The following is a 22643-nucleotide window of genomic DNA, read 5'->3' on the forward strand; positions in this document are numbered from 1 at the left end:
TGATTCCCGACCATGGTTGAAACTATAAACTGTGCCGCGGAGCCGACCAGCATCGGCCGAAACATAGAGGGCCGAAAGACGCTCGGAAACCCGCAGAGAAAGTAAAAACATAAAATAATGCTTCACTAAACGCGCGCGTGCACGACTTCGCGGCACCGCTCAATTTCGTCGATACGTGTTCCTACAACGTTTCGTCGACTTTGTTTTGTTTCGTTCACCCCGGGGATTGCATTCTTGGTTTAATTTCGTTCGCCCCAAGACTACCTCAACTAAAGCGGACTTGCCCAGGCGACTCTGATACGCCACAAATGAATTGGCGATCGCCGCTTTCAAACCGTCCGCACTACGCGCTGAAACCCTTCGCTCCGCTCGGAGACACTTTAATATTGATCGAGAACATGTTTATTTACGCATATCGGATACGACCATACATTTCGCCTAAGAGCGTAAGCGCGAAACTTTACTCTCGAGGCGCGAACTCGCACCAGGCCTCATGCGAACCGCAACGGTTTCGTCAAGCTCGCATCACCTTGGTCGCCGACCGAGGCGATATGTGCGGAAAGACGCTTCCGATGAAGCGTCGCAAGGTTGGTCGATGAAACGAACACGGGTACTTTTCGATGAACCTAAGTGGCATTAAAACGCTGCTGCGTCGACGAAACCATCTGCCGGTGTTACATCGTTTGTTTGATGAACTGATTGCCGCCGGGTCTAGTTTTGAAGTGCTAGGCCTCGTTTGCACGCTAACATGGACGAGTACGAGCGCGACCGCGTCAGAGAGCGAGCGCCTATCGTTCAGGGTAACCCTGCGGCTTTATCAAGTACGTTCTGAAATGACTATAACATTTCTGCTGCTCTACAAGTAGCCAAAGCCATCAAAACTCACCGTCCAATCGGTTGCCACTCCGACTGCATCCGACGAGGCTTCCACCGCACCGCTACAGGTCAACTGGGTCAACCGTCACCTCCAGTTCAAGCTCGGGCGCGCGCGCGGCAGTCGGAGAGTAGGTAGCCTCGTCTCCGGCGCCTCCGCGTCGCTCGGTTTCCGTTCTCATGTTTTTCGCGGCCGGAAACATTCACCGAATATGCGCGTGTAGTCACAATTTCTAAATCCCGGGGCCAAAATCTTGTTTTGCCAAGGCTTCTTTCCAAAATAGCTACTCGAGTGATGCTTCGTCCACTTCATCGAAGGCTTGCGGCAGCCATTATTGGCGAGGGGACTAAAGTATTCGTTAGGGGATCAACTCCAGCGGGAGCAACGAAATGCCCGCGGGACGAACTGCTCGAGTTACCGCTTCTGAATAGAGGGCGCAAGGGTCGCGGGGATGAAAGATGGCGATTGGTGCCTTTGCGCACCTTTTTTTTTAAGAGTGTAGTTGGTTATGAAGCTTCAATGGAATGTCGTGACGACAACATGCCTCTGAAAGCAGCGCCGCAGCGGTATGTCCGCTCACTGGTATAGATTGCCTAGGCCTGAACGCAATACCGAGGCGTCTTGGTGGAAAGAGCGAAAACGAAGTGAGCCACCTTGGTTTCAGCTCTCGCGCGACGTGCAAACGCGTGCTTCGGTTGTTCTCAGGTTTGGTGCGCGTGCTGGCCCCGCGATATCTACAGCCCTTGGGTACTTCAACAAAGCGAGATTGTAACGCGTTGACGCCTCCAAGTGGCAAAACTCGTCACTACGGTACGCTTGGTCGTCCGAGGCATGATGACGTCAAGACGTCTGCCGGATCTCCCGAGATGCATCGCGCTCCTCCATGGCTGATTTTGAAGCGCTCGCCAAAATCGCGGCATTTAGAGCATAAAATATAGCCATCTGCTCAAAATACGACCGTGCGATTATTCATTACAGGCTTAGCTGATCATATTGAACTCATTTCTTGATGTTTTCTCTATATTTCAAGTTTCGATTCCGTATCCCTTTAAGAGCCGAATCTCCCTGATCTCAAAAGCCGAATCCCCGAGAATCCTCTCGGCACCCCTTTTCTAGAATCGTAGGTGCCTCCTTTCCCTCCAGAGACGGACCCATATCTTTAAATTTGCCAATTTTCACGTGGTACACTCTCACCCAGAGATCAGTGAGCTGTCAACGTGATTCTCCTCCGACACCTCAAGGGTCCAAACCAAATTCCTCGTAGAGTTACTACATGCTTTCCTTGGCGCCTGGCTGGCGCCACCCAGTTAAGTTATTGCGCCGATTAAAAGCGAAGTTTCTACACTAAACGGCGAAATACACCGGACACAAGCACACCCGCTTCAAAGCCAGAAGTGCGGACAGAGAAGTACCTCTGCCAAAGACGCGGGTGTTCCGGCGCCCCAAACTGAAACCATTCGTTAACGACCGGGGTCCGACTGATCTCCATCGAGCCCCGCGGCTGCTCGAAGCCCCGGCGGCGGGAGGCTTCGTTCATGCTCTCCCGCTCATTCTCTCCCGCAAGCGTACCCCCTGCCGCGGGTCTGCGAGCAAACGTCCAAAAATGACGACACAAACCTAACCAGACAAAAAAAAAAAAAAAAAAAAGAAAAAAAAAAACAATGCCGGCGCAACTATAGAAAGATAAGCGTTTCTAAAACAAATCTTACTTATTACAAAAAAAAAAAATCCTTCGTTACGTAACAACGAGAGTAAAAAAAAAAAAAAACTTTTTTTTAGCACAGTTTCTACAACCTACAGCGGATCAGTGATTGCTAACCATTGCAAGGGAACTTTTAATGTTGAAGCTGTGAAAAAAATAATCTGGATAGCTGGCGTCCCGAAAGCCACTTCGTGGCTGCCCGGGTCGCTTGTCCGCCAGCCCGCCGGTGACGTACGCGGGTAGGGAAAAGTTGGGATTTTTTAATCGTTTCCAGTAGAGAGTCACCCACTGGAACCCTCGCAACCGGTGTTAATTGAAAATTCAGTAATTTCACGGAAAACTTTTATTTTTATAAAATATTTTGACCATTAGTTGAGAAAAGATTATGGATGCGGTCTGTCGATTTTCAGCCAAATCGAAGACTAAAAGAATTGGCGGAGTTGCCCTTTAAGGCATCTAGAATTGAGGCCTATCCCCTGTCTTTTAAAATCAAAGCCAATAAGAGCTCGCGTCTTTCTGCCTTCACCGCAGCTCCTACACAAGTAGCAGACAACTAGCTCTCCGCATAGGTGCTGCACTCCTAAAGTTAAAAGCTGTAAATCGCACATCTATTCGATAGCACAAAGGAATCCCTTCGTCTAAAGTAGGCCTAGTACAGGCGGCATTTTGCTGCGACTAAAGCAGTAGCAATACCAGCTAGAAGATAAGGACTGCGCATGATGTCATCGTTAGCGGATGCAGACGTTGCTAGATTAACTCAGTGGTGGAACTCCGGATAAACTTACTTACGCCTCCCGTCGTTTGAAGCGCCATCTAGATTTTCGTTTCATAACTGCTTGTTTTATAGAGTAGACCTTAAACGCCATCTAGGCGCTGTGTTGCGATAGTTACGTATTCCATAGAATACACTGCAGTTACCACAGCAGCCGTCCGGCGCGTCGAGCGACGTGAGACGAGTTGTGGTGAGTGAAAGGGGTACTGTTCCCGTGCAAGCAGCGTTTGTGAGCAGTTCCGTAAGTGAGCTAATCTAATAACGTTGGCGGATGCTCAACCCGCCCCCAAGCGGCGACCACACAGAAGCTCAACGATAGACGCCGCAAAACCTGAGACGCGTGCGTAGTGCCTTCGCCGCGTCCAATAGCACTGTGAGACGTTGCGAGACACTCTGGAGGCTATGCAGATGCAAGCTGTAGGTGCATGGCTGTGCGTGGATCCACTTGAGATGACGCTTGAAGGATAAAGGCCCAGGCCTTGTCTTCAGGTGGTATATTGGCAGTAGGCGTGTACTTTACTGAGGCGCCGCCTGTATCATAGCGTCCTTCCCCGAAAGATAACAAAGAAAAAGATGGTCCTCCGAAAGGTCGCCACAGAGAACAGAATCTGGGGAGGAAAGACTTGGGTGTATCTCAGCGTGGATTCCGCCCTACCGCATTAGCTTGGCGTGAGGCCCGACAGTTTGTATGGGATCTCACGCCAACATCGCCTTCACGCACGCGACCGCAAGCCCGGACTTATCCGTAAGCCACATTTCCGAGACGTTGTGTGCCGTAATGATGATGCATCATACGTGATCGATAACGGAACTTGTTATTCTCTCCTTAGCTTTGTTGCACGTACAGGTGCACGTAGCATTTTTCACATTTTTGTTTTTATTTTATACCGTTGTATAGTGTTTTCGCAAATCGATTGCTAACTAAAAAAAAAAAAAAAATACGGAACTACATTTAAGGTTTGTTTTTAGAGAGCGTAAGGTTGGTCTGCCTTTGAAGTCTGGCGACACCGCAAGAAGCTGTAGATTAGAAATTTAGCCATTGCGAAAACACTGCTAGTATGAAATCTATAACGCATTTTAAGCAGTACTCACGCACAGACCAAGAAACTATTACGCTCATCCAGATTGAAACGGGAAGGGGTCGAGAATGAAACCGCATCTCTGGATTCTGCTGCGGGAGCTTTCGCTCCTTCAGCTTCAAACTGTGGTGAGTGAACAGACTCCCGCATGAACACCCTAGGCGTTCGAAAACTGGTAAGTTCAAGGTGGGAAAGGCTGGTTCACACACCATCGTTTGCTTGTGATTCACAGCTTTAAATAAATAAATCAATAATGCTTGAGATGTTATAAGCGACTTTTCCTCACGAAGAGTGCGTAGCATTGATCAGGCAAATACTGCAGAACCTTTCAGTCTAGTTATACGCAGATCGGATGTGTTCCAGGGCTGCCTGCTAGATGGCGCCACGTTTCTTCTGTGTTCTGTTGGCGCATGCGGGTACAAATGGCTGCTACAAGGACGAGGGGTGGCCAAGCTGACCCGGCATCAGAGCCGAAAACTAAACCACTAAACTTCCGACAGCCGCCTGCAAGAGGAAGGGCAGAAAAGGGTAGGCAGAGGGGGGAGATGGTAGGTTCACTACACACTCCGTGTGACGCGACCGGCAAGCCGCCGCGCGGCCGTTACCGGAGGTTATCTTTTTTTAAAGACTAGTTTGGGTTTTTTTGATGTGCAGCAGCACAGGAGCTATAGTGCGCCGTTGCCGAAGGTAGGCAGTGGGAACCCCAGCGAAACGAAGCCACGCCGCGTACATTGGTACGCATTGAAGTCGGAGCGGTGCTGTTGCGCTTGGTTGACAGCATGAACTGCTGCGTCGTTAAGTGCTCCGGTAGGTATGCGTTATGTTTCGTAGGTCGTAGGGACAAAGTTTCATAGTTTTTCAACTGACCGATTTTTGTGTGGGACAGCGACAACAATGGACCCGTGCCGTACGACGCGAGAAATTCGGTCTCCCGATCGTATCTGCCAGTGTGCCGGCACGGCTGACATATTCTACACCGCCGCTATTAAAGGCATAAAGTTATTACAATAAACGCTGGAGGCTCAGCTGGCGCTGTATTCCGTTCCACCTTGTTTTGTACTGCAGCGAAGGCTAGAAGCGCGAGATCATAGCGTTGGCAGTTGCCCTTAATGCACGCGAGCTTGTGGCGCCAAGATGTGCCCCAGAGTAAAGAGCTCGCGCTTGTAGCCTTTCCTGCGGTACATCATAAGGTGAAATAGAGTATAGTGTCTACGGGACTTCAGGTTGCAAATTCAAGCAGACAGCAGACAGTCTACCTTTTCAGCCTTCCTGCGTATTTCTATGAAAAAACGTCCGTGATATTTTTCTCTTCGCCAGTGAATAATAGAAATCAGCGCAGTTTCTTTACGCTTAACGATTACTATACTCCACATCAGAAGTTCTGTGCAGCGCTGTGGAAACTACAGGTGGCCGCGACCAATAAGGAGGGCGAACGCGGAATAACACATTAATACAAAGTGTTACCCCGCGTCGCATTCTCGTCTGCTTGTCGTGGGCTCGCGGCAGCGGCACGGGCGGCACCCACTGTTGGAAAAGGGTATGACACGATGCACTATCTGCGAGCTGCAAAAACATTAAAAACGCGCTTGGGGTTTGTCGGTGTCTTTTGTTCCTGTTTGTCGAATGCTCCGCCGCTTCAGTGAATCGGGCCTCCGAAGTCTACACATGTCGGCGACATGAATTCCCCCTCCCAAGGTTATGTCGCGCGCGAACAAGCGATAAAACGTAACGTGGCGATGAAACATCGTTCGATTTCAAGTGTAAATCGCATGTAAATGATGTGGCGAGTGACGAGAGAAGCGACGGCGACCCGTTTCGCTGTCGCTCGGTCAGTCGCGCGACGAGGCAAACCGCGTGAGAGCGACGGGAGCAATGGTCCAAGGCGATCAGCAACGTTTTCTAAATCCAAAAACCGAGGCACGCGACGAGCGACATTAAGAAATCTCCGTCGCTCGTCGTTAACTCTCGTCGCTCTTGCCGTCGCTCGTCTCGTCTCGTCGCACGCTAAATCGCTTACACGCGGGTCCTCAATGCAACCGGGTATTGCTACATTTGAGCGACTGCATGCACGTCCGTAGTGATGCTGCAACTGAGCCACTGACGCCCTCAGAGCTGTACTGACCATCCCGGTGAATTGGCCTAGTTCAAAGGGCGATGCTGTTAGTAGTAACAAGGAATTGCAGGGTTTGGTTGTCAAAACTACAGTGTAATTGAAATAGGCCTATTTGGGGCATTACTCTCGGTAGTAAAATCTGCCCGCTAAAAACTTGCCTGCCAACACAGGTTGATGTCTAGACATAACTTTATCTTATGCCACACTTGCTTTAACTTTTTGGCGTCTGTCGTTTTCTGAGCTGTATATGGTGGTTTTGCTAGCCACACTATTAAAAAGCACCTAATTTGGTTAGACATCTTTATTGCAGCTGCCATAATCTGTTGACATCCTTGCGTCTCCTGCTTCTACAGCTGTGCGTGTTGATCATGCTGGCTTGTCGCAAAGGAAAAGCACGGGTTGATGTCTAGACGTAACTTTATCCCATGCCATTTGCCTCAACCTTGTGCGCCTGTCGTTTTCTTAGCTTTATATGTTGGTTTTGATAGCCACCCTATTAAAAATTACCTAATTTGGTTGGACCTCTGTGTTGCAGCTGCCATAATCTGTTGATATTCTTGCGTCTCCTGTTTCTACAGCTCTACGTGTTGATTATGCAGGCTTGCCCTAAAAGAAAAACACGGGTTGATGTCTAGACCGTTTATCACATGCCACATTTTCGCAACTTCTGCGTCTGTAGTTTCCAGAGCTGCGGTGCAATAGGCAATACAGGAAAACATGCTGGACTCGGCGCACCTTCTCTTGAGTCGCTACGTAATTGCTAGGCACAAGGGGCAATGCAAAAGTACCTAACCTCACAATTCACAATATGAAAGGCACTAAAGACGTAATTTTTATTTTATTATCCATCAAAAGTACATCGAAAGCACGTTACATGAGGGAGGACAAGTTTGAGCAGGTAAATCGAATAAAACAGCTGATTAGTAAAATGGTGCATACAATTATTGACAACAAAAAATTAAAGCTCTACATGTAGGAAATACAGGTGGTGATAACTAAACATAAAAATTATAAACAGTTTGCACAGATCTCTGAATTCATAGTTATTAGTTTAATTTACAATTAATCGAGGAAAAGAATTCCAGTTATTAATGGCAAGAGCCATGTAGGAAATACAGGTGGTGATAACTAAACATAAAAATTATGAACAGTTTGGAGGTATTCCTTGCACAGATCCCTGAATTTATAGTTATTAGATTAATTACAATTAATCGAGGAAACGAATTCCAGTTATTAATGGCAAGAGCCAGTGGAGAGTTCTTAAATTTATTAGTCCTCGGAAATAATGGCCTGATTTTTAGGTTAATGTCAAGGCGCATGGAAATGTATGATGCTGGTTGTAAGTAAAGGTCACGAAAAGAGGAGGGGAAGACGAATAGTTTATGGAAGATGACAAGACGGGAGATATTTGTTCTTTCAGACAGTGAACACAAGCCAAGAGCAGATTTTAGTGCAGATATTCTGGATTTTTTAGAGTAATCATGCGATACGAAACGACTTGCCTTGTTTTGAACTGATTCAAGTTTGTTAACCAATGAGGCCACCAAATAAAGTTAGCACTGTCCAATTTAGATCTCACATGTTTTGTAGGCAACTTAACAGAACGGTGGGGCGAGGTCATAGGGCGACGTATAAGTTATGTTTGATATATCACAAGGATTTACAAGCACTAGCCACTATAGTTTTACTAACATCTCTGATAACGTTTTGTTTAAACATGATAATACTAATCTGTACACTTTATAGTAAATGATTTAGAGCTGTGATGCCTTTATATACACTTACCTTGAGGGTATTTGAACTAAATAATAAATAGCTAAAATATAGGTAGGCCAAGTGAGCTATGAAGGCTGCAAATGCTGCGACAAATCTTACAAAGGCTGGCATCCCAGGTCGTCATCTGACATGCTAGCGTATTCCGGGCTATCAACTTCAGATATTTCCGACTCCTAGTCACCAAGGCTGATCAGTATCCTTTTGACACTGTCGACGACGTCATCGATGGTGTGGTCAACTTTCCTCATGGTGTCCTTTTCCTTCATGACATTGCGAACACAATGTGCCCACTTCTCAGCTATTACATCAGCGAAGCCCTCCAAGACCAACGGTTTAAGGTCGGCAATCTTGAACGTCTTGTTTTTGTCGGCCGCATACCCCTTCACCATACTCCAAACCAATTCGATAGGGTTGAGCTTGCAGTGAAAAAAGGGGCAAGCGTAAAACGGTGTGACCAGCCAGGGAAGCCATCTGATCAACACGGTACTGGTTGCCCTGAATATTTACTGTTGCAACAAGCTGCAGTAGTTCGGCCTTTACCATTCCATTGCTCCACGCAACACCCTTTCTGGAATGCCAGTCCTGAATATCCTTTTTTCGTGTCGACATCCGCGGAACTTTTTCAATCTTCACCGAATGATAGGGTGCATTACCCATGACGATTACACTGTTGGGAGCAAGCTTTGGGAGAAGCTTTTCGCTGGACCAATTTTCGTAATGCGGCCCGTCCATCTCTTGGTGGTAGTCACCGTGCCTTTTCGCGCTCAAAATATTTCTCTTGCGCCATCAACGAAGCCCCGTTTGTTGCCGCACTGGTTGATAATGAGCTGCTCACCTTTACCGCTTGGATTTCTTAATCCGGTAGTAAGACCAGAACGTCAGGCCTGATTTGAACTTGAAACAGTTGTGTCTACCCAGACACGATCTTTCGCATGCCCGGCGTTTGCCCAGGTTTCATCCGTAAAATATGCCTGCCTTCCCTCTTTGCGGAACTCTTTGATCTGCCGGAGGTAGCTGCATCGCCAATGTATGATGTTAGGGCCCTCATTCAGACGCGCGTTTGTGGTTCGTCTGCTGTACTTGAAGCCGAGCTTCTTAAGCATTCGGTTCAGCGTAGATACCTAGACTTGCGGTAGGTCGTCGCTCTCACTGAACCGCTTTCTCACCTTCGCAACTGTTGGCATCTCGTTCCTGCGGAAGAAATCGTGCACCTTTCTTCTCAGAACACCAAGGTCGAAGTCGTCGAGTTTCTTCGTTCGTTAGCAGTTCTTCCCGCCTCTGGAGTTGGTTTTCGGAGTTGACACTCTGCCGCTCTTCTGAAACTCAGCAGACCACTTGTACAGTGCCCGTTCACTCACAACAGTGAGCTGCGCCGTTCTTCGAAAGCTGCTCGTGGTGCTCGCAGATTTTCCTGCCTCTTTCGTTAAAAGTCCTAGCACATTCATTGCGATTTGCTTTGCCTGTTTTGGAAAAAAACGAAAGTTTGGAGCAATACCTCATAGGCTACACGGCGGTAGCCATCTTGCAACAACCGAAGTACAACGTGAAAAACTCCCTCCGCCTTCACGAATTCAGAAAACAAAAAAACAGCTTTATAATATAACTCATGCTTATTTGTAGCTTTAATACAAAATATTTAGAGTTTCTACATAAACAATATATATATATATATATATATATATATATATATATATATATATATATATATATATATATATATATATATATATATATATATATATATATATATATTGTTTATCGACCGTCAAACCTAGTAGCTTGCGGTCCCCAGATCTCCGCGGCAATGTAGACGACTTTTAGGGCTACACTAACGCGGGTCGGTTCGATTAATTACCACCGTCGGTGCCAATGATCGTCTAAATCGTCTCACTCTCTCGAATATAGCGGAAGAGAAGACACACGTACCAGAGCAAGGACAGAGTCCAAGAGCATTTATTGGAACACTCTTAAAATGAACTGCTATGTCCCCATCCAAAATGCCCCCCGCGCCGGCAAGGTAAGAAAAGGTCCTTACCTGGCCAGACGCGGGGTTCCGGAGAGCCAAGACCGGGGAAGCGTCGGAGAAGTCGCCGACACACGTCCTATCTCTTTCGGGGTCACCCGGACGAGTCTCTTTCCCGAAAGCGGGAAAACAAGAGGCGAAACCTCCTCTCCTGTCAGCCGTGATTCGCATCCGAGCGGCGGAACAGAAATCGGTCCCCCCGAGAGAGATTGAGTGGAGGGCCCCCCCAAGACAGGGGTCCCTCCGCCTCACGAACAGGTCGGAGCTCACGGCGAAGAAGGCCGAGTGCTCCGACCCGCGGCTGTTATTACAGCCATCGGGGAAGGGAGAGCACAGGAATCTCCACGATATATATATATATATGTATATATATAAGTGCCGCAAATGACTTTTCTGCTTTTGATATCTTGGAACTCATTCTTGAGTATTACTCAATTAAGAAAGCAAAAGATACAGAATGAATTGTTAAAATCATTTACTTTCAAACAGAGTTGTGCGATTAAGTACATAAATATTTACCTTTATGGTATATGGACAGATGTAAACGCAAAATGCGTGTATTTTGTTGGAACTCTGTTTTTTCGCGCAAGAAGTTGCCTGTTTACATCACATAGGCTCCACTGCCCTGCACAGAACTTTTGACTCGGAGTATACGTAGCCTTATCCACATAAAAAAGTGTATATTATTCTGTTAATAATTTTTTTTCTTATTTTACTGAGCGATGTTTAATTTAGCAACCTTTGAGTCCCGGGTCTATGTTGTGCACCATGATATGTCAATACAAACTGAAATATGAATACAAGCTATAAATGATTCTTCATGTACAGTTTGTTACTACTCCAGTACGTGTTCTTTGTTCCATAACTCCTTGCTTCTTTCTTGTCGTTTGTTTTGATTGTTTCATTTGGCATACATTAGCATCCTTTTTTGTGTTTTGCCAAGCTGATTCACTCTGTGTGCTTCACAGCATTGATTAATATGCGTAACTTCGTGCCCTGTAATGGCAATCCGCAACGTAAACACGTATTATACATCTGTATTGGGCTTTTTTAGCGCAGCGTTCGACGCCATGAATTAAAAAAAAAAAACGCTCTATCTGGCACATATTTGTGTACATCTGATTGTAAAAAGTTCCAAACATTTTATTCTGTCACAACGCTAAGCAATATTTGCTTAGTGTTGTGATTAAGACTGCTTGCTGTCTGCTTCAAAATGCAACAACACACTAGCGCCAGCTGAGCGTCTAGCGTTTATCGTAATAACTCCATGTTCGAAGGGAGGCTGAACCAAAGATGTCTGTGCCTTTACTAAGTGGCGCACGATCTTTCCACGAGCCAGCAGCCACCGGTGTGCGCGAAAACATGCAACGAAATATTCGTCCTATCCCTATTCACGCTTAAAGTGTTGTTTCAAATAGTTACATGCTGAAACAAAAGTATGCTCTATCCTTCTCTGCTAACCAAAATAGCCCTGGATTGACTGACTTTGTCGTCGTCTTTTATCAATTCACCGCGGCACTATACTTCGTTTCAGCTTCGGTCCAGACGCAGCCGATGCTACAAGCGCGAGCATGTGGCCCAGAACAGTGGTTGCACTGCACGAGCGCGCATGCTTGGCAGGGACGCTGAAAGCCAGGTGCTCGCTCTTGTAGCTTTGGCTGCGTCTGGACCGAAGCTGAAACGAAGTATAATCTTGGTACAGATCAGCCTAAACTCGAAGTCCACCCCACTATGTTTGTTTTTAGAGCGCAGCTCTTAGGGGCCCGTTTCCGGCTTGAGCGGCGTCGCCGTCGCCGTCGCCGTCGCCGTCGGCGTCGCCGTCGGCGTAACCGCGCGGTGCATCATGGGAAATGTCCCATAATGCACCGCGCGAGCACCCCACCGGGGTCACGTGACCTCATGGGGGTCACGTGACCCCCCGAGGTCACGTGACCCCCGGTCACGTGATTCCCCTGAGGTCACGTGACCCCCGCCGATGTCGCGTGACCCCCCGATGACGTCATCGTCACTGATGACGTCACCGGCATCCACATCGTCATCGTCATCATCACTGATGACGTCACCGGCATCCACATCGACATCGTCATCATCACTGATGACGTCACCGGCATCCGCATCGTCATCGTCATCATCACTGATGACGTCACCGGCATCCACATCGTCATCGTCATCATCACTGATGACGTCACCGGCATCCACATCGTCATCATCACTGATGACGTCACCGGCATCCGCATCGTCATCGTCATCATCACTGATGACGTCACCGGCATCCGCATCGTCATCGTCATCATCACTGATGACGTCACCGGCATCCACATCGTCATCGTCATCATCACTGATGACGTCACCGGCATCCACATCGTCATCGTCATCATCACTGATGACGTCACCGGCATCCACATCGTCATCGTCATCATCACTGATGACGTCACCGGCATCCGCATCGTCATCGTCATCATCACTGATGACGTTACCGACATCCGCATTGTCATCGTCATCATCACTGATGACGTCATCAGTGACATCACTGATGTCGTCACCGGCATCCGCATCGTCATCGTCATCATCACTGATGACGTCATCAGCGACGTCACTGATGACGTCACCGACATTCGCATCGTCATCGTCATCATCACTGGTGAAGTCATCAGTGACGTCACTAATGACGTCATCGGTACCCGCATCGTCATCGTCACTGATGACGTCATCAGTGACGTCAGTGATGACATCGGCATTGGGGGTCACGTGACCCCCAAGGTCACGTGACCCCCCCCTGGTTAGTTTAAGCCCCCCCCAGTGCCCTTCCCTCCTCCTCCTCAAGAGCTGCGCTCTAATTCGGCGTTACAGGGAGTTGTAAGCGGCTTTCATTTTTTTTTCAATGCCGCTATTCACTGTTTTCTCTTTCACGAATTTCTTATTCTTTATAAAATAAAATTTACGCCACGTTTTTGGTTCTGTGTTGTTATGTTTTACTGTTTAAACACTGCTATTGATGCCACGCACTCGATCGAATGAAGTGAGTTCGTCAAACTCACTCGAAGCCAAGTGTGTTCCTCAGTAATACCCCTGTCAGTCGGGCTAGTTTAGTGTCACTAGAAGCGAGTGCACTTCAACCCGTTGAAACACACTCCAAGTGTGTTGGTGCTACACGGGAAAACTTAGTGTCACTCCAAAATGATGGCAATAATGATGGGTAAGTAATGGGCACGCAACATATTACAGTGCATAGGCATTTTTTCATTAATAACTTCGTCGTCTTATTAGAAACATGTTACCACATATTGTTGCGCTAATTTAAATCTAATTTGATCATTACGATCAGCCATTACAATACAGTGATACACGTCCGCACGCCGGTACGATACTCTGTTTCACCTTATGATGTACCGCAGAAAAGGCTACAAGCGCGAGCTCCTTGCTCTAGGGCACATCAAGGCGGCACAAACTCTTGTACGTTTAGAGTAGCTCCCAACGCTATGAGCTCGCGCATCTAGCCTTGTCTGCGGTACAACATCAGGTGAAACGGAGTATAGATCGAAACGAGTGGAAGTAGGGATTGAACTTAGGATTCCTGGGTTCTGCAGCGCGAGCTTTCGCTCCGCGTGCTCCGAGCTGATGTGCGCGAGCCCACTCGGCCACTCGCCACTCGCCACAATGAAACATCATGGAGTGTGTGAAGGACGAGCTGGAGGGCGATATCCGCGATGTTTGACAGTGGAAGCGCGTGGTTGGGGACCTGGATGCCGACGCACAGGCAAGAATTTTAAGTGACATCGATCAAAAGCTGCAGGCCATTGCCTTCACCATAGCCGCTCTCATGGCCGACAACCTACCCGTGATCAGTCAAGAGCGCTGGACTTTCCAGACGAACGAACGGTGGTTCGAAGACACCTTGCCCCATTTGGGCAAGTTCTATTTCAAGCAAGCCTTTCGCGTTTCTCCTGCCACCTTCAGATTACTGGTGGAGTGTTGCAGGTGCCTCCTGGCCGTCGCTGGCCGTCGCGCAGGGGCCAAGGCTAGAAACGAGATTAGCCGCTTGTTTTTCTACAATACACTACTTTCGTGCCAACAGAAAACATGTTCGCATCTAATATTACTCCTATAAAAATAATACTAATTTTACCCAGCGTTAATTTCTTCTATAATCCTAACTCCTTGAACACTGCTATCGAGATTACACACTTGGTCTATCGGAGCAAGCGTAGTGTGCTCCCTGAACTCACTTCATCGGAAGTGTGTTCTTCGGGCAGGGCTGGGGATTGAGCTCAGGATCACTGAGTTCTCCTTCTTCAGCGCGAGCTTTCTCTCCACGTACTCCGATTAGGTGGGCGCTAGCACTCTCGGCCACCGATATCCCTTAATAAAGACACGTTAAAAAAAATTAGACGTTTACAATTCTCTGTAATGCCGAATCGGAGCGCAGCTCTTGAGGAGGTGGGAGGAAGGGTGCGAAGGGGAGGGTATGTCAGCAGCTCCCCCTCTGTACTCCCCATCCTCCTCTCCTGTTCCCATCCCACTTAGCGTAAACATTTCGCTAAATTTCCCGCTAAATCTAGCCGGAAAATTTTCCCGCTGATTTGACGTGTGACGTCACATGACACATCTGAAATTTTAAGTGGGATGTCACGTGACGTCACACGGGTAAAATCTTTCCTCTAAATTTAGCGGAAAAATTTTCCGCCAAACTTAGCAAAAATGTTTACCGCAAAATTTAGCGGAAAACATTAACCTCGTGACGTCGCACGTGACGACACACGTGACGTCACGTGTGACGTCATTTTGGGAAACAACCCTTAATGCAACGCGCGGTTACGCCGACGCCGCTCAACCCAGAAACAGGTGCCTAGGGTCTGTGCGCTAAAACAACGTTACATTAATCAGCGATTTTTATGCCAATTGGATGATTCTGATCGATCATCCCAAGCCAAGATAAAGAGCGAAGCATATCCGAAATTGGCGTTCCGCTTCGTTCCACGGAAGTCTACGAGGAGGCCTTCACACTGCCTAATCAGATCACAATTATCGTCGTGTCTCGAATAGTTATGTGCTGAAACAGAAGTAGGGTCTATCATTCTCTGCTAACCAAGATAGCTATGAATGACTTACTTTGTCGTCGTTTTTTATCAATTCAGCGCTCCGCCAATCTTGATTCAAATCAGCCTAAACTCCAAGTCCACCCCACTATTTTTTTGCAATGCCACTCTTCTACAGGTCGTCTCTTTCACGAATTTCTTTTTCTTTATAAAATATAACTTACGCCACGCTTTGGGTTTCTGCATTGTTATGTTTTACTGTTGAAACACTCCTATTGATGCCACGCACTCGATCGAGCGAAGTGAGATCGTCAAACTCACTCCAAGCTAAGTATGTTCCTCAGCAAGGAGCCGTGTGGCACACCACAGAAATGACACTAAGGGCGATGTGCACTCGCTTGTAGTGACACTAAACTAATACCCCTGTCAGACGGGCTAGTCCACTGATCTCTAGTAGAGATCAGTGGGCTCGTCTAGTGTCACTACAAGCGAGTGCACTTCGCCGTTAGTGTCATTTTTGTAGTGTGCCACACGGCTGCTTCCCGAGGAACACATTTGGCTTCGAGTGAGTTTGACGAACTCACTTCGCTCAATCGAGTGCGTGGCATCAATAGGAGTGTTTCAACAGTAAATCATAACAACACAAAAAACAAAAGCGTGGCGTAAGTTTTATTTCATAAAGAAAAAGAAATTCGTGAAAGCGAAGAGTAACATTGAAAAAAAAAAATAGTGGGGTGGACTTGGAGTTTAGGTTGACCTGAATCAAGGTTAGCGGAGCGCTGAATTGATAAAAGACGACGACAAAGTCAGTCATTCATGGCTATCTTGGTTAGCAGCGAATGATAGAGCCTACTTTTGTTTCAGCATGTAACTATTCGAAACAACACGATATGATATGATTAAGCAGTGTCAGGGCTTCCTCGTAGACTTCCGTGGAACGAAGCGGAACGCCAAAGTTGGATATGCTTCGTTCTTTATCTTGGCTTGCGATGATCGATCAGAATCATCCAATTTGCATAAAAATCGTTCATTGATGTAACATTGTTTTAGAGCACAGCTCCTAGCCACCTGTTTCTGGGTTGAGCGGCGTCGGCGTAACTGGCGTTGCATTAAGGGCTGTTTCCCAAAATGACGTCACACGGGACGTCACGTGTGTCGTCACGTGTGACGTCACGAGGGTAACATTTTCCCGCTAAATTTTGCGGTAAAAGTTTTTGCTAAGTGTGGCGGAAAATTTTTTCGCTAAATTTAGAGGAACAATTTTACCCATGTGACGTCACGTGACGTCACACTTAATATTTTAGATGACCTGTCATCTAAAATTTTCCCGCTAAATTTCGCGGTAAAAGTTTTTGCTAAGTTTGGCGGAAAATTTTTCCGCTAAATTTAGAGGAAACATTTCACCCGTGTGACGTCACGTGACGTCACACGTAAAATTTCAGATGACGTGTCATGTGACGTCACACGTCAATTCAGCGGGAAAATTTTCCAACTAAGTTTAGCGGGAAATTTAGCGAAATTTTTACGCTAAGTGGGATGGGAACAGGAGAGGAGGATGGGAGGGTACGGAGGGGGAGCAGCTGGCATACCCTCCCCTTCGCACCCTTCCTCCCTTCTCAAGAGCTGTAAAAAAAACGTCAATTTTTTTAACGTGTCTTTATTAAGGGGTATAGAAGCCGAGTGGGCTAGCGCCCACCTGATCGGAGTACGTGGAGAGAAAGCTCGCGCTCGAAAAGGAGAACCCAGTGATCCTGAGCTCAATCCCCAGCCCTGCCCGAAGAACACACTTCCAATGAAGTGAGTTCGGGGAGCACACTACGCTCGCTCCGGTAGACCGAGTGTGTAATCTCGATAGCAGTGTTCAAGGAGTAAAAATAATAGAAGAAATTAACGCTGCGTAAAATTAGTATGATTTTGATGGGAGTAATATTAGATGCGCACTTGTTTTCTGTTGTCAGTAAAGTAGTGCATTGTAGAAAAAAAAAAGCGGCTAATCTAGTTTCCAGCCTTGGCCCCTGCGCGACGGCCAACGACGGCTGCAGGAGGCACCTGCACGACTCCACCAGGAATCTGAAGGTGGCAGGAAAGACGCGAAAGGCTTGCTTGAAGTAGAACTCGCCCAAATGGGGCAAGGTACATGTCTTCGAACCACCGTTCGTTCCTTTGGAAAGTCCACCGTTGTCGACTGATCACGGGTAGGTTGTCGGTCATGAGAGCGGCTATGGTGTAGGCCTGCAGCTGCTGATCGATATCACTTGAAATTCTTGTCTGTGCGTCGGCATCCAGGTCCAGCTGCCTCTTATCTGAAGGGCGTTGGGCTCTCACGGAGAAGAGTGCCCCAACCATGCGCTTCCACTGTCCAACATCGCGGATATCGCCCTCCAGCTCGTCCTCCACACACTTCATGATGTTTCATTGTGGCGAGTGGCGAGTGGCCGAGTGGGCTCGCGCACACCAGCTCGGAGCACGCGGAGCGAAAGCTCGCGCTGCAAAACCCAGGAATCCTAGGTTCAATTCCTACTTCTGCTCGTTTCGATCTGTACTCCGTTTCACCTTATGTTGTACCGCAGACAAGGCTAGATGCGCGAGCTCATAGTGTTGGGAGCTACTCTTAACGCACGAGAGCTTGTGCCGCCTTGATGTGCCCTAGAGCAAGGAGCTCGCGCTTGTAGCCTTTTCTGTGGTACATCATAAGGTGAAACAGAGTATCGTACCGGCGTGCGGACGTGTATCACTGGCTTGTAATGGCTGATCGTAATGATCAAATTGAATTTAAATTTGGATTAAAACTGGTGACTTAGCGCAACAATGTGTGGTAACGTGTTTCTAATAAGACGACGAAGTTATTTATAAAAAAATGCGTATGGACTGTAATATTTTGCGTTCCCATTACTAACCCATCGTTATTGACATCATTTTGGAGTGACACTAAGTTTTCCCGTATAGCACCAACACACTTGGAGTGTGTTTCGACGGGTTGAAGTGCACTCGCTTGCAGTGACACTAAACTAGCCCGTCTGACAGGGGTATAAGAAGCCGTGTCAGTCCACGCACTTGCGCGTGGAATGACGCGGACCTCCACACCGTCAGGGCTGGATTCGGCGCTGTAGGCGTTCTGTCTAATGCAAATGAGCAGAGTGGAATGTATTCTCCCTAGTAAAGTATTTGGCCAGCTGCTCCCCCTCCGTACCCTCCCATCCTCCTCTCCTGTTCCCATCCCACTTACCATAAAAATTTCGCTAAATTTCCCGCTAAATTTAGCCGGGAAATTTTCCCGTTGAATTGACGTGTGACGTCACATGACACGTCATCTGAAATTTTAAGTGACGTCGCGTGACGTCACACGGGTAAAATTTTTCCTCTAAATTTAGCGGACAAATTTTCCGCCAAACATAGCAAAACCTTTTACCGCAAAATTTAGGCGGAAAATTTTACCCTCCTGACGTCACACGTGACGACCCACGTGACGTCACGTGTGACGTCATTTTGGGAAACAGTCCTTTATGCAACGCGCGGTTACGCCGACGCCGCTACACTCAGAAACGGGTGCATAGGAGCTGTGCTCTAAGACAACGTTACATTTTTTAACAATTTTTACGCCAATTGGATGATTCGATTCAATTATCGCAACCCCCCCCCCCCCAAAAAAAAAAAAAAAAGAAACGAAACATATCCAACTTTGGCGTTCCACTTAGTTTTACGGAACTCTAGGAGGAGGCCTTGACACTGCCTAATTAAAAAATAATTAGCGTGTTGTCTCGAATAGCTACATGCTGAAGCAAAAGTAGACTCTGTCATTCTCTGCTAAGCAAGATAGCCATGAATGACTGACTTTGTCGTCGTCTTTTACCAATTCACCGCTGTGCTAATCTTGATTCAGATCAGCCTAAAGTCCAAGTCCACCCCACTATTTTTTTTTTTGCAATGCCACTCTTCTAGGCGTCGTCTCTATCACGAATTTCTTTTCTTTTTATAAACACGCACTCGATCGAGCGAAGTGAGTTCGTCAAACTCACTCCAAGCCAAGTGTGTTCCTCAGGAAGGAGCCGTGTGGCACACTACAGAAATTACACTAGGGGCGAAGTGCACTCGCTTGTAGCGACACTAAACTAGCCCGTCTGACAGGGGTATAACAGGCACATTGCATTCACTTGTGGAAAGGAGAAGTCTGTCTTTATTCTCCTTTGGCTCGAAGCCCATCTATTTCACTGTCATCTTAAGCGCGAATGGGAACTATGACATCAATTTTCGTTGCGTGTGCTCGCGCACACCGGCGTCTGCTGGCTCGGGAAAAGAACGTGCGCCACATATTATGGACACTAAATTGTTTGGTTCACTATTCGCCTCGAGATTGAATCGATCCATCTGATGTGGCGAAAACCAGAACTACGCTTTGTTTTACACTTACTTGGAGCAAGACAAATGCTATGCACGCGAGGCCGTAATCGTTTCAGGCGCCAATGCAGCGGTCGCGCACTGTACCATTGCCCGTGCTCTGAGCCGTTAGTGTGGATCAGAGCCGTATATGTGGAGAGTTTGGTCAATGGGAGGCGCGGGCAGAGTCGGGGCGTGCGGCAGAGTCGGAAAGAGGGCTTGGCATGCTCTCTTGACCAACCAGAAGCCGAAAAGAATCCCCTAGCGGTGGTAGCGGCAAGCAGTTCTGATCAAAAGTCTATGTTCGTATATGGTTTTAATAAGCGCGTAAGAGTGAAGTGTAGTAACTCTTCGTGGTTAAAAATAGGGTACACGTGTTGTTTTAATCATGATCACGCAGGAAGATGTAAGAACCGAATGCGCCGCGCAAATCTGTTTTGCTCAGACAGAGTGTGACCGCTCGGACGGCAGATTCCCGGCCCTCGGCGCTTGGCGTACGGATTATGTTGATCGTTCCGCTAGTCGCACTCTTCCACCATCATTTTGGATTAACGTCATTGAAACATCACGCGTACCATATTTTCAGCCATCGAGAGTTACTCCAATGCAGTTATCAGGTTTGTTTCTCGCGACCACCGCCAGGGTATTATTTCCGGCTTCTGGTTGGTCACATTCAAATTTCTGAAGACGCCCTGGAACACGCCCAGCCCGCTTTTGGCCAATGGCACCTCCTCATTTGTCTCCTATACTTCCCAACGAATGGCCAAACTCTCTACATTTACGGCTCTGGTGTGGATGCTATGTCTCCATCCGCATTGTGGACAGATGGAATCAGCACGTGCCACGAATAAAACAAAGCACGTTTCCACACAATTCAATCTGGGTCTCGAGGACAATACCTTCAAGCTATGCGTTTGTTTCTGTACCAGTAACGCCTAGATAGGTTGGCGCCGATGGGACGAACAGCAATACCATCCCACTGCCGCGGATATGCAGTGCCAATTTCGTTGGAGGAATCTCCTCCAAAGACGTTTCATCCCCATCGTACGTGTTGATGATATTTTCGGACCACTCTAACATATGCAGTCCGTGCCTCAGGAAGGGGGCTTCGAACGGAACAAAAAATGGCAAATATGAATCCAAGGAAAACTACAATAAAACTAGGAATCACTGAACCATCGACGTCTGACTAGAGCAGTTTAGGTTTGCTTTCTTTTTTGATCAGCCGTCTTTCGGACGTGAAAATCGCTTTTTATTCATATATGAGGTTGCCGGTAGGCAGTAGATGACTCAAAAACAATACGCCGAAATCGTTCCGAATCAGATTAATGCAGAAAACTATTATATATAAACACAAACTTAATATAATATAATTAAAAAAAAAGAATCTAGATTGGTTTTTACTTAAGTTTATACCAATATAAATCAGTTATCTACATTATTTCAATTACTTTAGCTAAAAAAAGTAATTTGTTTTTCACTAGTCTCATTGAGCACGGGAAATAGATTCTTCAAACCGCTGAATCACTAAAAATAGCAAGTAAAAAAAAAAAAAAAAAATTCACCGCAATTTTAGTTATATTTGGTAAAGTGTAAATTAATTAAAACTTATTTTCTGAATATAAACCACGTCATACTAGAACAACAAAATCTTGATATATTGTCACGGGTGGTGACCAAACAAAAAAACAGGAAATAAACAGAAAGAAATAAACGTTTAATGTGGCGAACTTGTGCCAAAAAAATAAACGAGTACAAAAGATAATAACAGAGCGTCGCGGGCGTCGAAGTCGGCGTAGCAACAGAGTCGAACGCTGGTGCGAAACTGACTGCGGCTCGCCACGCGGAGCCCCTTATGTACATGCGTGATCTTCGGGAATAATCGGCGTAGAAACTTCGACGCGTAGAACATTCGGGCCTGGAACAAGCAACATGATTCTCGAATTCTCCAGAACACTAAGTTACAGGAATAAACAAAAGACACGTCGCTCCCAGGATTCGAACCCTAGCTTTTCGCGTGGGAGCCAGGCGCGATAACCATTAGGCCACGCGCGCGCGGCCTACTTGGCCAGCGCGCGCGGCATTACTCCCCCCTTTAAAAAGTGCATCGCCCCGATGCAGCACAAAACGAATCAAAGCAAACAAAAAGAACGGTAAACTAAAGAGTCATTTGGAATACGTAAGGTCCACTGTCCTATCGAGCGTAGTACGGCTTCATGCGCACGACGTGGACGACTTCTGGTCGTGGAGGGCGGCGTGATGAAGTCCGTGTTCCATCGGGCATCACCTCGTAGTTCAGCTCGCCGAGGCGACGAAGTACCGTGTATGGTCCAAAGTACCGTTTCAGCAGTTTCTCACTGAGGCCGCGGCGACGGATGGGCGTCCACACCCACACCCTGTCTCCGGGCTGGAAGTGAACGTCCCTGCAACGAAGGTTGTAGCGGCCCGCGTCGACGCGTTGCTGGTCTTGAATCATGAGTCGGGCGAGCTGGCGGACTTCTTCGGCGCGTTGAGCAACCGCCTGGGCGTCGTCGCTCTCATTGTCAGATGGCTCATGGGGCAGCATTGCGTCCAGCATGGTCGTTACCTTCCGACCATGTACCAGCTGGAAAGGGGTGAATCCAGTGGTCTCCTAAACCGCCGTATTGTAGGCGAACGTGACGTAGGGCAACACCTCGTCCCACGTCTTGTGCTCTACGTCGACGTACATAGAGATCCTATCTGCGATTGTCTTGTTGAGTCGCTCGGTCAGTCCGTTGGTCTGCGGGTGGTATGCAGTGGTTCGACGATGGCCGGTGCCACTGAGACGAAGGATCTCTTGCGTCAGCTGGGCCATGAACAAAGATCAGCGATCTGTAATCAGAACTTCGGGAGCGCCGTGCCGGAGGACGATG

At 47.4% G+C, this 22643-nt stretch overlaps 1 pseudogene; it reads right to left on the reverse strand.

The window, feature by feature from the left end:
• Positions 1-9226: 9226 nt before the first annotated feature.
• LOC120837332 overlaps positions 9227-22643 on the reverse strand; it is a 38241-nt pseudogene continuing 24824 nt past the window's right edge.

Source organism: Ixodes scapularis, unplaced genomic scaffold (assembly GCF_016920785.2).
Source record: "Ixodes scapularis isolate PalLabHiFi unplaced genomic scaffold, ASM1692078v2 PGA_scaffold8__174_contigs__length_109621045, whole genome shotgun sequence".
Classification (NCBI taxonomy): Eukaryota; Metazoa; Arthropoda; class Arachnida; order Ixodida; family Ixodidae; genus Ixodes; species Ixodes scapularis.